Source organism: Hippopotamus amphibius, chromosome 5 (genome assembly GCF_030028045.1).
Source record: "Hippopotamus amphibius kiboko isolate mHipAmp2 chromosome 5, mHipAmp2.hap2, whole genome shotgun sequence".
Lineage (NCBI taxonomy): Eukaryota > Metazoa > Chordata > Mammalia > Artiodactyla > Hippopotamidae > Hippopotamus > Hippopotamus amphibius.
In genome coordinates, this window is record NC_080190.1 from 162058893 (window position 1) to 162076529 (window position 17637).

General features: G+C 47.6%; 1 long non-coding RNA gene across 11 annotated transcripts in view; it reads left to right on the plus strand.

Annotated features, from left to right (window-relative positions):
- Positions 1 to 17391, plus strand: part of LOC130853477 (uncharacterized) — a 191423-nt gene extending 174032 nt beyond the window's left edge. For 5 of the 11 annotated variants that reach the window (XR_009053785.1, XR_009053779.1, XR_009053775.1 and 2 more), the window contains 3 exons: positions 5147 to 5257; positions 9935 to 10620; positions 14490 to 17391. This is a non-coding gene — a long non-coding RNA (uncharacterized LOC130853477). Of the gene's footprint in view, positions 1 to 5146; positions 5258 to 6375; positions 6438 to 9934; positions 10621 to 14489 lie in introns of all 11 variants that reach the window. The other 6 variants (XR_009053778.1, XR_009053776.1, XR_009053780.1 and 3 more) reach the window with 6 other exon arrangements.
- The last annotated feature ends 246 nt before the right edge of the window (positions 17392 to 17637 follow it).

Below are 17637 nucleotides of genomic sequence, written 5' to 3' on the forward strand. Positions count from 1 at the left end.
GACGCTGGCGCCCGGGTGGGTCTTGAACTGAGGCCTTCTGAGGCCAACGCCCGGTCCTTCTCTACCACAGGAGCGGTTCCCAAGCCTGCCCTTGGGAGTGTCAGAACTGTCCGTGGGGCCTGGTAAAATACAGACTATTCACGGGCCCCATCCCGGGCCTCCTGAAGCCAAGAAGTAGACCCAGACTCTGAACATGTAACCGGTCGCCCTGGGGTGATTTTGCTGGAAACCCACCCCACGCTGCTTCTTCTCCAGACTCGGCTCCCAGCTGCCCAGTGCCACCCCAGCGGGGCCATCTTCCCTCTCTGGTGAAGACGCATCCCCTTCCCCTCCCCGAAAAACCTAGTGCATTCTCCTCACGCACAGCCAGGCTCTCAGAGGGGCACAGAGCACAGGGCCTGTCTCATGTTTGGATTTGCAGTCTAATTTAGCTTTCCCACATCACTGCGAAAGACACGCTATCCTGGCCTCACCTTTCCCAGGCTCAGCTGAGGTCAGCCTGAGCTCTGGGTGGCCAGACCACCCTGGGCCTCCTTCCCTTTCATAATGATTCCCCCCAAGGTACAGCTTCTGGGTGATGCGACCCCAGTGCTTTGTTAGTTTTCTGAGTCTCCCCACTAAGAACAAAACAACTGCCGTTTATTGAGCATGTATGCTATTTATATACATTGCTCTAATTATTACCCAGGAAAAGATATTATTATCCTGAAGCTAGGAGATAATAAATAATCTACAAAAGGGCATGGAGCTAGCATTCAGACCCTGTTCACCTAACTGGAAAACTCTTTTTTTCCCACTATTCCAGAGGTGAGTTATGTAAGATTTATTTTCAAGGCCGTAGGTCCTAAATACTTCCCTTTAACGTGTGTGGACAAAACCTTGCAGAGATTTTTTTTTTTTTCTAATTTAAAATGTACAGACTGTCCTTGGAATTCCAAACACATTCCAAAAGTCAGGAGCTGCGCTGGTGCTGGCCGAGTTGGAAGGCGTATTAGGCGTGAGCCCGGCTGGGGCCGGTGACTTGGAATCACGCCGCTCACTGCCTTGCTCTGTTCAGTCTTTCAGTGGTAAACATGTTTTCTTCCCCACACTTTGGCATCTATCATGATTTAAATTCCAGGTTGTCAACCCTTGTAAAAAGGGGTTCAGATCTTGGCGTTAGATCCCCCCCGCCATCATGTGTGCAGGGCTGTGCTGTTGTGGAGCGCTTAGCCGATCCTCGTGGATGCCTGGAGAGGTCACCCCACTTTGCAGATGAGGAAAACAGAGGCTCACGTGGCGGAGTCATCGGCCTAGTGTTAAGTCCAAACACTAATCTCATCACAGCTACTGGGACTCCTGTTTACTAGATCATTAGCGGTGAGTGTGTGAAGTTAATAGAGGCTGCATTCAAATTATGCGAAGAGATCACTCCCTTCTTCATGAGCTGGGGGCCCCTCTGCAAATACCCTAGAACATCTGACCACCGACTGCATTGATGTGTTTACCTGACCAGCTTCCCCATGAAACAGGAGCTCTCTCTGCCTCATCCCTCTCTGTCCTCCAGTGTATAACCCAGACTCGCGACGAACTCTTCCTAAGGATGCATCAGCTAAATTAAATGAACAGCAGTTCTTACCAATCAAACCACTTTGGGAGCATTGAACTCCTGTCTGGGCACCAGTTGTCCTTCATTTCTTATTACAAACCACAGGTATCTCCTCCAGAAAAATCCATAAACCCAGACAAACAAAAGGAAGAAGCAAAAAACCCTTGGTATCACTCAGAGGTGACTGATTAAATGAACTAAACATATATATGTGTATATATATATATGTATGTGTGTGTGTGTGTATATATATACATATACTTGCAGTAGTATGGCTGTCTACACATTAGTTTGTAAATAGCTATTTTACTAATACATGATGAACATCTTCCCACATCAACACGTGTACTTCTGCTTCATCACTGTTTGATTGTTGGGACACCCAGGTTCACTGTTGTTCAGACAGAAGCGGCAGAGTCCCTCCAGTTTTTCTGAATCATCTGGGGCAGACGCTTATGAATTCAGCTTTTGTACTACAATAAACGATGCTTCACTGAATAGTCTCATCGTTAAATCTTTGCAACTGTATTTTCCTGTTTTATTAGGATGTATTCCCATAAAGTAGAATGGCTGAAACAAGGGCTATTTAGATTGTTTAGTTTGCCACGTTCCCCTTCAGGAAGTTTGGACAGTTTCTCCTTCTACCACCATGTGTGAGACCACCGTGTCCCGAGCCTTCCATAGCAGGAGCCTAATCTCTCGGCACTTGGCACAGCGCCAGACACACGGCTCAGCCCACATGTCCCTTCTTCAGAGGACCTCCCCCACCCCGTGCACTGCGCCATGCCTCTGTTCTTCTCCTTCCAGGCTTCAGTTTGTGGAACACACGTCTCCAATCAATGAAATCATGATTTGCGGTGTTTGGAGCTGAGCCTGAGTGGATCTGGTTCCCTGTTGTGTCCTGGAGGCCAGCATGGTGTGTTATCATGGTCAGAAGCAAGGGCTCAAGTCAGAAAGACCTGGATTTACTGTGACTCTGCCACTTTGCTCACCTCAGCTGAGTTATCACGTGACCCATTTCACACAAAGATGATGAGGTTTAAATGAGATATGGCATGTGGCACGTAGCTTAATAGTGTGGTCTTTTGTGACTGGTTTCTTTCTTTCTTCTCTCTCTCTTTTTCTTTTCTTTTCTTTCTTTTTTTTTTTTTTTTTTTTAGCTGCTCTGTGAGGCTTGTGGGATTTTAGTTCTCTGATCAGGGATTGAATCTGGGCCCTTGGCACTGAGAGCACAGGGTCCTAACCATTGGACCGCCAGGGAATTCCCTGGTTTCTTTCACTTGGCGTGTTGGTTTCAAGGTTCATCCACGTTGTCTCATGTGTCTGTACTTCATTCCTCTTTTGGCCCAAACAATGTCCCTTTGTATGGATACACCGCATTTTGTTTTTTCATTCATCAATTGATAGACATTGGATTTTTCCTTTTTTTTTCTGCCGTGCTGTGCAGCATGTGGGATCTTAGTTCCCTGACCAGGGATGGAACCTGCGCCCCCTGGAGTGTGGAGTCTTAACCACTGGGCTTTTCCATTTTTTGGTTATTATGAATAATGCTGCTCTGAAGGTACAAGGTTTGGTGTGGATGTATGTTTTCATTTTTCTTGAGTGTGTATACCGAGGAGAGGAATTGCTGGGTTGTATGGTAACTCTATGGGTAACCTTTTGAGGAGTTGCCAGGTTGTTTTCCGAAGCGCCTACAACTGTTTTCGTTTCCAGCAGGACCTGCCTGTTCTTGCTCATCATTCGCACTCATCTTTAATCATAACATGGTTCCATTTATATGAATTTTTGGAGCACACAGATTTAATCCGCGGTGCTAGAAGTCAGTCCAATGGTTGCCTCTGGGAGGAGGGCAGACAGTGCTTTCTGTGTGAGGAAAATGTTTTGTATCTTGGTGGCTTAGTGTGTTTGATATAGTTATTGGTCAGAACTCATCAAACTCTTCCTTTAAGACCTGGACATTTCACTGAGTATTAATTATGCCTAAATTAAAAAAAAAAAAAAAACCCATACAAATTAAAAAAACCTAGGTGGAGAGGGGAAAAAGAAAAAAAAGCACATAAATTGTCTCATGACATGACTTATCTTACCCACCTTCCCCTGGACAGAGGGCCTGTGCCTGGCAGGCAAGGCCAAGTGTAAAAAGGCTCTTAATTGATGTGATTAACTACGGCTCAATAGGGAGCCTCCTTAACATCAAGGGGAGAGGAAAGGAGGTTATTTTTCACTCTCCCAATGAGGGGATGGCCGGAAGGGGAGCCTGGGGGGGCATTTGGAGGGCTGTTCCCTGCAGTGGGGGAAGGGAGCAGTGGGAGATCCTAACTGAAACCCCTTTGGCATTCAGATACCCTTTTTTTTGGATCATTTTCTCAGTTGCTGCAAAAACCTGCAAAAGCAATGCTCTATTTTTATCTATGGGGAGGAAGAGAGCAACCTGATTTTTTGTTTTTTTGGATTTTTTTGGGTGTATTTTCTAAGGCTGCATCATCCAGCAGAGCAAAGGATTTAGACAGAACACTCTTTAATCCTTCCTAAATGCATTAGTGGCTGATGAACAGACAAGAAGAAGCAAACAACAAAGAAGTGAAAGGTTTTATCTTTCCCTCTTAGAATCTGCAGAGAAGTATGGATTGACATAAATTCACAAAAGAAGATGGGAATTGGATAGGCATCACTAATTACCCATGTAAACAAAATCAGTATTATCAAATTGTTAATAAAATTGCCAAAATGTATCATTTTATTTGTAGGCTAGAAAAAATATGTATTTGGTGGAAAGACAAAACCAGAAACATGAACACCACCATTATTTTGGGAAGGATTGATTACTTGCGGGGGTTTTTTCTTATTGCTTATCTGTAATGTATTTTTCCCAGTGGCCATTTATTTTTGTGAATTAAATTGTTAAGGAATTATTTTGGTTTTCTCTCCGATTGGAGAGATGTTTCCTTCACCTCCCCTCTCTCCAAAACAGACCCTCCTTTTCCCTCCCCGCCATGCTTACAGCTTATGAATTTTAAGGCAGCACCACATAAAGCACTGAACATGAACTTTGGGGTTAGCCAGATCAGAGTTCAGTCTTTCAGGATGGTGGGCAGGTCACAGATCTTTTCTGTGTCTTGGTTTCCTCATCAGAAGAATGGAAGTGACAATCCTCTCCCTGGTCAATTGATAGGAAACATACATGGGAAAACCCCAGCACAGCACTTAGCCCTTCCTATCAGTTCACTCCTTTGCCAGCGCCTTTTAGCCTGGCATCTTCCTGATACCTTGGAAACTAGCACTCAGCATTATAGTCCAGATGACTTCTGATGACTGGGCTGTATCTCTAATCACTGCAGAAACGTAAAGACACCTGCGAATAATGTTTGGTGTGTGTGTATGTTCAGGCACACACGCAAGCACATGTGTAGCACTTGTGCGCGTGACTCGACATTAAAGAAAACCTCCCTCCCCATGAATGAGCTAAGACTACTAGAGCTGGAATCTATCACCAACCAAAGGTAGAACCAGTTGCAGCAAACATCTGGGTGACAGCACTATTTATATATCTTTCTGCAGTACCAGTGCCTCGTAGCAGTGGTTTCGGTCTTCAAGCCTTGTACTCAGTATGTTGGAAACATTCTCTTCCCGCAAATCACGAAAGCGGATGCAGACCCAGGCCGCGTGAGTGTGCGTATCGGTTTGTCCTGGGCTAGGGGAGGGGCTCAGCAGAGGGTGAATCAGGGTTTTGCAGGGTGTGTTTACACTGGTGGAACACGCAGGGCGCACGTGGGCAGAAGCAGTGTGCACACATGCAAAACAGGAGCCTCTGCACTGTCATCTCTGTTTCGCCTTGCCTTCTTCGGTCCCCTTAGGACCCTCCTTCGTCCTCCAGAATTGCCTACTCTAGGTCCCTTTCTCAGCTTCTTTTTATGGCAGTGGTTTTCAAACTTTAGTTTGCAAATGATCACCTGGGAATCTTGCTAAAATGCAGGTTCCTAGGCTCCTGCACCCGATTTTTTGATTCGTTGGCTTGGTGGGGGCGGGCATGGGCGGGGGGGGTGGGGGTGGGGGTGGGGGTGATGCCGGGAAAAAGGCGTTTTCACCAGGCATCTCAGATACTGCATTTGACTAGGCCGGCTCTATAAGCAGAGTGCCTGGGACCTGTCAGTATTTCAGGGTCCCACAAACAAGTTAGAAAACTAACAGATACCATTATAAGTCTCAAAATATAAAAAGGAAGTTGCAAAACTGAAATAGTGTTACGTGTTTATATGTAACTTTATAGCAGCTTATCAAGTTCTACTCAACTTCTGCAGTTATGTGGGAATTTTTTTTTTTAGTGGGCTCTAGGTAGGTTTAATATATTTGACATGCTGTACGCGAGGCCTACAGAAGCCGTGAAAAAGGTCCAGTCCCGTGGTCCCTGCGCTCAGAAGTGTAGCCCTAGGTGATTTCTTGTTCCTAGCATTTTCAGTCTGGAAGGACCCTTTACAGGGTCCTTCTTCGATGGTCAGGTTTTACCACCAGGGAGACTGAGGGAGGGAGAACGACTCACCCAAGGTCACACAGCAAGTTCCTCGAAGCATCCAAACGGGAGCCGGCCTTCACAGCTCGTGTGCAGGTGTGCACGGGCTTGTGACAGCACCCAGTGGTCTCATCCTCATCTCTCTTTCAGTCTGGCTTCTCTTCCCTTTGGTCTTGTCCTCAGGCCAGTCTGATGCCTAGTTCCGAGCCCTGAGGGGAGGGGAGGAAGAGACCCAGGGTCTCAGGTGGGGTCAAAACTGCTAACAATAGGTATTGCACAGGGCAAGGCGTGTCTTCAGCTTAATCCCCAGCAGAGGAAGAAGGGCCGCATCACTTCCTGAAGGTGAGTCGTGAAGAGCTGGCCAACATCTCCGTAGCTCCTTGAGCAATCCCAGGTGCTGGGTGTCATGTGCAGTTGGAGCAGCGATGTAGAGCTGACATAGCCCCCGCCCGCAGGGAACTTACATGTATTCATTCATCCATTCATTCCACGGATACCTGCTGGGCACCCTACTAGGTGCCTGGTGCCCTGAACAAGGCAGATGCGGACGCTTAGAACCTAGTTGGAGAGACAGGCAATTAGCAAGATGCACGCGCGCGTGCGCGTGCGCGCAAACACACACACACACACACACACACACACACACACACACAAGACATTTCAGAGAGCGCCAAGTACTAGGAAGAAAATAAAAGGAGCTAATGAGAAAGGGAGTGAGGGTGGCACTTGCTCCAGTGCTGGCTGGCCTCTCTCCCTGGGCACAGGCCAGCAGCTGCGCCAGCTGTGTAGCTCACCTCGGAGGCCGAGGGACAGTGTGTTAGAAAGTAGATGGTCTCTGGGTCTCTTTGTTGTTAATTTTTTTTAGTGTATGCTCTATTTTTATTTATTTATTTGTTTTATGTATACTCTTTTTTTTTTTTTTGGCTGCACTTTGCAGCATGTGGGATCTTAGTTCCCCAACCAAAGAGCGAACCCCCTACATTGGAAGTGCAGAGTCTTAACCACTGGACAGCCAAGGAAGTCTGGTCTCTGGGTTTCTAAGCCTATGGCCTTTCTGAGCTTCCGTGTCCTTGTGAGAAGATGATCATGTTAGTACCATAACTGGTCTTGATTGGCTACTGATTCTGTGCTAGAAACGCCTTCAGGGCTTCCCATGCATCTTGCCTCTTCGTGGTCCCAACACTGTGTTGGGGTTACGGGTGCTATGAGTATCGGGCCAGTTTGCAGAAGAGGAAACTGAGGCACAGGAAGATGAGTAGCTCATTCATGACCACATGGCTAAGGAGTGGAGCCAGGATATACCCTTGGACGACGTGCCTCTGGAACCCTTGACTAACCCACTGTGCCTTAAGGCTTCTGGAATCACTGCCTTCCTCTCTGGGAACTGTATAGAGTCACTGTGATGGAGCCGGGTCCAGGTCGTACCATCTGAGCACCGCACCCTCTTTGAGCCCCTAATCTCTCATTTATAAACTGGGAATAAGGATTCCTACCTCATGGACTTGTTGAAAGGGCCCACAGAAATGGCAACATTTGAAGGTGTTTGGTACTTCATAGTTTTTTTTTAATATATATAAATTCACTTATTTATTTATTGGCTGTGTTCAGTCTTCGTTGCTGCTCACAGGCTTTCTCTAGTTGCTGCGAGCAGGGGCTACTCTTCATTGTGGTGTGCGGGCTTCTCATTGCGGTGGCTTCTCTTGTTACGGAGCACAGGCTCTAGGCATGCGGGCCTCAATAGTTGCAGCACACGGGCTCAATAGTTGTGGCTCACGGGCTCTAGAGCTCAGGCTTGGTAGTTGTGGCGCACGGGCTTAGTTGCTCCACAGCATGTGGGATCTTCCCAGACCAGGGCTCGAACCCATGTCCCCTGCATTGGCAGGTGTATTCTTTAACCACTGCGCCACCTAGGACGTCCCCGTAATTGTTTTTAAACATTTTAAAATAAATTCTCGCTGGTTGAATAGGTGAATAGTAAATTCCACATCCTCTGAAAGGTGATGCGCTCCGGCCATTCATTGTTTTCTGACTCTCTGCCCTTTGGAGATTAGGATTCCACTGCCTGGCCTGCTGTGAGCAGTTCTGCCGATGAGTAGTAAGCAGAGGGCCTTGCCTTTTCTGGCCTTCACGTGAAACGCTAATGAGAGCCTTTCCAGGTGTCTGTCTGTCTGTCTGTCTCCTGGCCTGGCACCCAGCAGTGCCCCACGCGGGGGCTCTCCTGGCAGCCTGGTCTGGGTGGTGCTGGCACTGATGTCATGTCTGGTGAGTGTGATGCACACAGAGCCTGAGTGAGCCGTGAACCTTCACCGTTTTAAGCCACTGGAATTTGGGGATGTGTATCAGTGCACTGAAACATCGCCTCTCTGATAGGACCTGCAAGGCAGGGAGATTTGACCTGTCACCCTGCATGGGTCAGGATGGGCTGCCAGGAGCCGCAAGTGGCAAAAAAGGTCCCACCTGGGGTCACAGGGAACGTGTGCTCCGATTGGGTGACGGCAGCCGTGCTGGCAGATGGAACGTGAAGGTCCGGTACCCTGCGCCTCCCTCCCTGCTATGACCTCGGAGGGCTTTGCTAACTGGGTTCCTTCTCTAGTCCTCTCTGAGGGCTGCCCCCAGACCTGTCTTCCCATAAACTTGTCTCATCGGCCGAAGGAGTGTCTGCAGTCCTCCGTCTGTCTTTCCCAGCACTGATTCCTTAGCCTGGCTTTCAAGGTCCTCAAAATTCTGGCCCTAACACACCCTCCTAGGACTCCCAGACATTTTCGTTCTGTTCTAGCCTCCAGGGGCTCCTCACTGGCTGTTAGCATGCAGTACCCCTGCCCCATCCAGCCTGTCGCCTCCTGGATGCTGCCCCTCACCCACTTCCTGCGCCCGTGGCCATCCTTCACATCCGGTTCTCAGAGGGCTTCCCTTTGCAGCCCACAGGGACCTGCCCTCCTGCACCCAGTCCATACAGTGCCCACACACCATCCATCTTCCACCGTCTTGTCTTGTAATCTTTCACTCCATTCCTCCAAGGTTATCTGACATTCCTCCTGTCAAAGCCTTGACTCCCTACCTAGGTTCGACACTCAAAGAATGGCCCTGGTGTTGCAATTCTGCATCACGGTGTCTTGGCGATAACAGGCACTTGAGAAACAAGGTTTTAAAGAACTGCTTGGATGGGTGGTGCAGGGATAGGGAGTAGAAGGGGAGAAGCCAGAGCAAGACCATCTGAGGATCTCTCCCTCTCTTCATTGTCCAGTCTGCCCTGGCTCTCCCCTCTCCCAGGCCAGACTTTCCTGCCATGGCTGGCACCGGCCAGGTGTTTCTGTCCACTCCCTGAAATGCTAAGTTTCTAATCAAAAGGTCACTGTTGAAGCAGCCCAGCTCAAGCCATCGCTGTTACAGACTCTGGGACCAGAGAGGCACGTGATGTCTGTGCAGGGTGAGAGCAGACAGCAGATCAGCTCTCGGAGGCAGGGGGATGCTTCTCAGGGGAGCTGATGTTGAAGCTGAGCCAGGAAGGAAGGGTGGGACTTAGCCTGTGCAGGGGCAGAGGAGTGAGTGCTCGGTGGACACCCTGGTCTTCAGAGAAGCCTGAGGACTGGGTAGATGGAATCAAGGGTGAACAGGAGCCACCAAGGAGTTTCAAAAAACATTCTAAAGGATGCCCGGACCCCCAGAGCCGTAATCCATCACATTCCAGCTGATTCTCACTCCTGCCCGTTCCCTTCCATCCCTCAGGTGTGTGCAGACATTTTATGGAGTCATGTTCTCAATGGACGTAGGATTTTTAATCTTCAGTTTTTCTTGCAGATATTTCCATTGTTATTCCTCTGTTTTCCCTTCTTTCCCAGGTGGTTTCAGGCTGCCGCTCCTCCTGCCCCAACTTCCGAATTATCCCATCCGCGCACTGCACTCTTCAGAGCTGCCTGTGTGAGAGCTGTCCGTTTATCGGCAGACGGATCTCTTAAGAGGAAGACAGAGCATCAGGGAAGTCAGGGGAAGAGTAACGCTCACCAGAACGATGTGACTGTGGTGACCCACTCCCTGCAAGTCACCAAGAGCTAGAAGAATAGGATTTGGAATTTATTCTGAGAATTTGTAGGGAGCCTGGCGTGCGCCTCCATGGCTAAAGGCAGCATATATTGCTCTTTGGGGAAAACTATTTGCCAGGAGTTATCAAAGCATCACTTTGACCTTGTGTCCCTATTTGGGGAATGTGTTTCAAAGACATGCTCCAGGAGGAGAGGAGGCGGTGGTGTGCAGGAAGCGGTTTTTTTTTAGAGTCTGATGCATTTAGGGGCAAAATTGGAAACAAGATGGCCCTCGGGGACACATGGTATTTCTGTGCCACCAGATCTTTCCCGGATGTCTGGAGGATCATGGTGGAGAAGAGGAGGCCACCTTAAGGACAGCAGTGACAATCCGTGATGCGACAATGACATACAGCATTGTACCCTTCCTGGGAGTAGGGGAAGTTGCATAGAGAGAGAGATCAGCTCTTCATTGGGAAGCAGCTGTCAGACTCCTGCTACTTCCGGTGTGTTTGCTCTGTACCCCACATGGCACCTACTGTTCTGTTCTGATTAGGTCTCTGTTTTTCATTTTGACAAACAGGATTCTGTTACAGATCTCCCTCCGTTTTCCCTTTTACTCAGAACTCTTTTTTTAGATCCGCTCTTGTTGGTCTGTGTGCGCCTAGCTCATGTGAGGGGCTGGTCTACCCTCCCCTTGTTGTAAGTCCTGCCTTGTTTACTTCCTTTGTCCCCTGCTGACTGACGTGAGGGAAGCCCAGCCAAGTGTGGTGGCGAACACCGCGCATCTGTCCCCGGGTGGCCTGTGGGAGAGCTTCTCTGGTGCAGATCCAGGGCCGGGATGACTGAGTCATTGTGTCACTCAGGCTTGATTTCACAAGTACTGCCAGGTTGTTTTCCAGAATGACTGTACCTGTTTGCGCTTCCACAGGTGGTGCCTCGGGGTTTCTGTTTCCCCATGTCCCTCCCAGCACCTGGCATTGTCAGGTGTATCAGAAAGGATGCGCTTGATGGCTAAGGCACATCGGGGCACTGGATTCGCTTCTCTGAGACGCCCTTTTCTGCTGCAGTGGTCACCTTGTCACAACAATATTTCAAGCAAGAAGAATGTCAGGCAGGAAAAGGGGGTCTTTTTTACTGCAACTCTGTATCTTCTCATAGGGAAGAAAAGTTCCCCAGAAATCCCCACGCGGCTTCCGCTCATGCCTCACTGGCCAGGTAGAGCCAGATGTCCTAAGCCAGCCTCCGACAGAGATAACAGGAATGCCTCTTCCGTGGCTGCTGCTGCCTGTTCAGGACCCGCACAGAACAGGGAGCGTCTGCGTGAGGATGAAGAGAGCATCGGACAGTTGCTCCACCACCCACAGAGCCTTCCATGCCGGATCTCTAATGTTGCCCATTTTTTGAGTGCGTGCTGCCTCTTCTGCGTGAGGGATCCTCCCCCCAGATCTGTGTGATTAACGATTTGCGGAGAATTTCAGAAGCACATGTCTATCGCCTTGGGGTCAGAACTGGGTAACTCATTTCAGAATCTGCCGTTCTATTTGTCAGGCGGACCTCAGACCTGGTCCCCCCACAGCTGCCCCTGCTTAGATTTCTGTGTGAGCTCCCCACGGGAGAGGTCAAGGGCAGACTCAAGGGCAGAGTACCACTATTCCTGCCTGTGCTACGATTCCAGGGCAGAATGCCAGCTGAGGACAGGTGGGGAAGGACACCTGTCCGGGAAGAGTACCACGGCAGGCAGCAGCTTCCCCGCCGTCAGCCACGTGCACGCTGTGGTAACCCTAGTGTTTCTGCTTAACCAAAGAAATTAACTTCTAATGATTCACTTCTATAATTTATTGAGCACTTACTCTGCGCCAGGCAGCCCAGTAAACATTTTATTTTTATGATCTTGTAACACCATCACCACCCCACCACCCGACAGCCTCGTGAGAACATTTTTGTGTGATGGTTAAAGCACGGGCGCCAGTCAAACCACTTGTGGAATCCCAGTGCCGACATCTATTAGCTGTGCGACCTTGGGCGAGTTACTGAACCTTTCTGTGCCTCAGTTTTCTCATTTGTACACCGAGAACAACAATGGTACGTTATGAGTACTCGATGAGTTGATAAAAGTGCTTAGAATAGCACGGGCTTAGTGTACACGCATAGCTCACACTTGATAAATATTCGTTGTTAGCGTTTTAAAAAATGAAGAAACCAGAGGCTCAGAGAGATCCACCTACCAAACGTAAAACAGCTGCAAGTAGCAGGGACTCAAAGCAAGAGTTTCTGTCTCGAGGGCTGGCCTCTTATCCATCCAGCTGGACATCCTCAGTAGCCACGTGGCTCAAGGGAACACCATCATTACTCTCCTTATCAGAATACATTTTTAGCTGAAGACCCAGTGATACTTTCTGTAAAGAAATAGCTTTCAGCCACCCACCATAAAGACGTAGCATAGTGTTTCCAGCGTCAGTAAATGTGTGGATTGTTTCTGAAGGTGGCCGGGACACCGAAACATGAACGGAAGGGTGTGCCCGGATTCAGTAGAGGTACAGCCTTGAATTGTTGATTTCACCACTAACCTTGCTGGAGGGTTTCTATTATCATTCTTCCCAGTAAGGATGTAGGAAGTTGCCTTATAAACTGAGCACAGCCAGTGCTGCTTATTCCAGAAAACCCTGCTTATTAGGGTTTTTCACGTTACCTTACATTTTTTTGGTCTTATCTCAATTTGCACTTACACAGTCACGGGACATCTCTGGAAACCACGGTTTAAGAATCTTCTAGAAGAGATTTTTTTCTTGCCTAACTGAGCTAAGTGGGCCGGAGTCAGGAGCTGCTGGGGTTTTAGAGTGTGGGGTATCTGTAGTGTCTGCTGGTTTGGGGGCAAATAAACAAGGTAGCTCCCTGCCACACAGGACATCGCCTCGCTGAATCCCTCTGCATTTCTGAGCATTTTCAGACATAGGCGTGCTGGGTGTGTGCTCAGCCTGAAAGAATGGTCGCAGGCTAAGTAATGTGGCTTTAAGCAAAAAAGATGGCTCAATGGCCTGAATTTCCTGGGAGGACTTTTAAACCTAACCCTGTGTAACAAGTGACTCAACTATCTTTTTTTTTTTTTAAATTGAACATCCCTCCCTCCCTTCCCCTTCCTTCCCTCCGTCCTTCTCCTCCCTTACTTCCTTCCTCCCTCCTTTCCTCCCTCCCTCCCGCCCTCCCTTCCTTGGAATACATTCGCACCGCTGAAAATTCAAAAGATCCAGAAAGATATGCAGTGAAAGTAAAGTGTCCCCCTCAATTTCCACTTCCCCAGCCAACAGGTCTTCCTTCCAGGAGAAGAGTGTCAGAAGAGTCTCATCTGTTGCTCTAGAGACGGTCTATGCATATACAAGACAATCCGTGTGTGTCTAGTGGATGCGGCTGTGTCTTGCAGCATAGAGGCTTCGTGATCTGTGGCTCTTTCCCACCCTCCTGAGGTGGCCTCCACTCCCATTTGCTTGTTACCAGCTGTTGCCATTGTCCTCTCCATACACAGGGCCTATGGCCGGGCATGTGTGATGACATGGGGACATCCGTGATGACATGGCTTTGGACCCCAGAGTGGTCCAGCCCGGTTGGTGGAGAATGCCTTGGTTTCAGGAGGCCCTGGACTTTGCTTTGATGTCCCCTCTGCAGGCAGGAAGCAGGAAGCCTGGACAGCAGTCCAGGGCAGAATCCAGAAATGGTTCATATCGCAGGTGGCCCTCTGGGGAATCTGCTTCTGCCCTTTAAAGGGCAGCCTTGAGAACACTTTCTCTTGAGTTGGGTCACCTGGTGGGGAATCACACACCAGAGAGATGGCTGAGGCCATTGTTTCTCAAATTTGAGCCATACGTAAACTTCCAGGAGCCCTTTTTAAATTTTTTTTAAACCTCTTTATTGGAATATAATTGCTTTACACTGTTGTGCGAATTTTTGAGGTACACCAAAGTGAATCAGCTGTATTTATACACACATCCCCATATCCCCTCCCTCCCGTGACTCCCCCCACCCTCCCTATCCTGGCCCTCTAAGTCATCACCCATCATCTAGTTTATCCAGGAGCCCTTTTTAAATGCAGATTCTGTATCAGTTAATCCTCGAGGGGCTGAGCTGCTGCACTAGTGATGAGCTCCCAGGCGATGCTAATGCTGCTGGTCCAGGTGACCCATTCTGAGTACCAAGGAAGCACCTGGTACCCCTTCCCACCCTCCCTCCCCTACACTCAGTACCAGACCCCATCCATGGAGCGCTGGGTCGCTCACGCACGGATTCAGGCTCTGTCCCCAGTCTGCAGTTCAATGTGCATCGTTCCTCTTCCTCACCATCCACTGAAGTGCGCGAGTATAATCCTTTTTTAATTTTTTAGATGAGAAAACTGCTACTCAGAGATGTTAAACACCTTGGCAGAGATCACACAGCTAGTAAGTGACAAAGATGAAAGTCCAAGGGTGAAGGTCATTTCCAGTCACTACGGTGCCCCACGAGCCCAGGGATGAATGTGGTCCTCCTGGAATTGGACAGGTCTGCTCTTAATGAACAGGTTTGGATGGTGAGTGTCATTTTGTCTTCTCTCCCCCTCTTTATCTCTGAGATTTTGATCCTGACTTCTTCTTTCCAGGAGACTGGGAACCACTTCACATAGGAGATGGTCCCAGCAGTAACACTGACCCAGAGAGAAGTGAATCTTTTGCCCGGTGACTAGAAGACACATGAAACTGGAGAATGGAGCCTAGAACCTCACCACGTTTCCCTCATATAGGAGAGCACACCCCTCCCTTTCACCCCCTCTCCCAAAATACATAATACCTTTTACTGGTGATTTGGTCACTGCTGAGCTATCTTCATTTAATGTGTTTTTGACAGACTAGTTGGTCTGGAAATTTTCTTTTCAATTAAACTTCCTTGTTAAACTGCCTTGGTTTTGAAAGGATTCCATTAGGATGGCTAATTATATAGCAGTTACTACAAGGGGATATTTGCACTCAATTTCAGCTCTTAGGTAATTCCAATCAAATGCTTTCTCTTTTCCTCCCTGGAGCTGTGTGCGACCATCTTCCTCTCACACTGCAGGCTTCTCATAAGTTATTTTTGGAATTTCGAATCAAAACAGCAATTTTGGCGGATGGGAGAGGGAGTAGATGCTCTAGCCTAGCAGAGTAAACCATATGTACTGATAAAAACAGCCAAAGATTCAGTGCCTTTAAAAAGCAGCAAAATCATCGCCCTCTGTGAAGGTTAAATTTGGGGGACCTACAAACTATCCGTGATACTATCATATTCCTTTGTGAACGCTAACTGAAGTCAAAAACAGTTGAGATGCCTTTACAATTACCAGAGATTTGTTCATTTGCAAAGTGGTGTCGTGGTCATTTTGTTTCAAGATGGCGGGTCTTGGCGGAGTTTACTGAGGACTCTGTTTCAGCTACTGGATCTGTCATGAAACCTGGAGATCACTTTATTTTCCCACTCTGCACTGTTTTCTTGTTTAACCAGAGCATATGGAACATACCTGATTATGCATACCAAGTGGGCAGACCTCCCCCCTCACCCATTAGAGTATAAGCTCCCTGTGGGCAGGGGCTGTATTTTTCATCTTGTTCTATTCCTGGTGCATAGTTAGTGCTCAAATAATTGAGTGAATAGATAGATGAATGAATAGTGTCCTAGTCCTATTTTTTTCTTTTTAAAAAAGCAATCATTTATTACATAAACAGTAACTGAATGCTTTCACCTTGGGGAAAAAAACAAAACAAAACAACTTTCCTAACCGGCTAATATCCTTTTTTTTTCTTTTTTTTTTAAGAGTGTACAATTTGGTATTTTTTTTCTTATTAGTAATGTATATATGGCAGTCCCAGTCTCCCAGTTCATTCCCCCCCAACCCTCCCACTTTCTCCACTTGGTGTCCATATATTTGTTCTCTACATTTGTGTCTCTATTTCTGATTTTTTTTTCAAACAGGCTAATATCCTTTTTGATCACCACCCGCAATTCTTGTTTCTTCATCGCCTCTGCTTAGGTTATCACTTTGATTTTTTTTTTCTTATTTATTTATTTATTTATTTATTTATTTATTTATTTTTGACTGCGTTGGGTCTTTGTTGCTGCGCACAGGCTTTCGCTAGTTGAGGTGAGCAGGGGCTACTCTTTGTTGCAGTGCACGGGTTTCTCATTGCGTGACTTCTCTTGTTGCAGAGCACGGGCTCTACACATGTGGGTTCAGTAGTTGTGGCACACGGGCTTGGTTGCTCCACAGCATGTGGGACCTTCCTGGACCAGGGCTTGAACCCATGTTCCCTGCATTGGCCGGTGGATTCTTAACCACTGGCCACCAGGGAAATCCCAGGTTATCACTTTGGAACACATCCTTGCAGACCTTTCCAGTGCGCGTCTGCACACACACACACACAACACACAGAGTACTGTTTTTGATAAACAGGTTTTTTTCTCAACTTGCCTTCCCCCACTCAGCCATATATCAAGGAGCGCTATCCATGTTAGCCGCCTTATTCTCTGTAACTGCTACATAGTTTTATTACATTGTGTGGATATAATACCTTTTATTTGGACCAAATGAATATACTCTTTAGCTGCTGTCATGCTCCCTATAGTTCAGGATCCCTTCTCCTGTACATGTTGACAGACTAGCCATGTCCTCTGCTGTCTTTTCATAGCTATAGCACATTTCAGGAAAATCAGCTCCGGGCCTCAGAGATTATCCCCAATCTGTAGACAGATCACGTGAAATGCTAAGGATTGCCAGAGGAACCTGAACACCCTTGTCTGCAGAAGCTCAGGGTGTGTACTCAGCCCTGGGAATCCCACAGGTCTGAATAGGGAGTAATATTAGAGCTGGTGCCAGCTCTGCCCCTAGCCAGGTGGGTTTCCCTCGGCAGGTCATTTCTTCTCCCTGTACCTTACTTTTTCTCATGTGTGCAGTGGGCTCAGTGAGCCTCTTTCAGCTCTTAGAGTCTGAAAAATAGGGTTTACATAGTGCCACCAGACTGACATACAGAGTATATTAGCTTACACGCTGCTTTGTGTCAGAATGGGAAAGGGGTTATTTAAAACTCTATTTAAATTTTCATTTAAATTAAATGTATTTTATTATATTTTAATTAAAATATATTTTTAAATTTTTTAAATAGAGATTTGGCCCAGAGCTCTTAGATGTCACAAACAGTCCATGATTGGCCAGGAATGTATAGCCTTTGGGTATTACTCTTCTTTCTTATGACTGTATTATTGCATTAAAATGTGTATATATATTTTCCTTTGCTTTGTGTGGTCTTTTCGTTTTAAGCAAGGCAGGGCGGTATTGGGGAAGGGGATTATGGACCCCGAGTTCTACCTCCAGGTTTGTCTAGTTCCAGCTGTGTGTCCTTAGGCAAATCCCAAAGCTTCCCTGAATTTCCATCTGTGAATATTGTGATTCCAAATTAGCCAAGTATCCACTTTATAAAAAAGTTAAAAACCACACTCACTTGTGAATGTTTCACCTGACATTTCTGAGC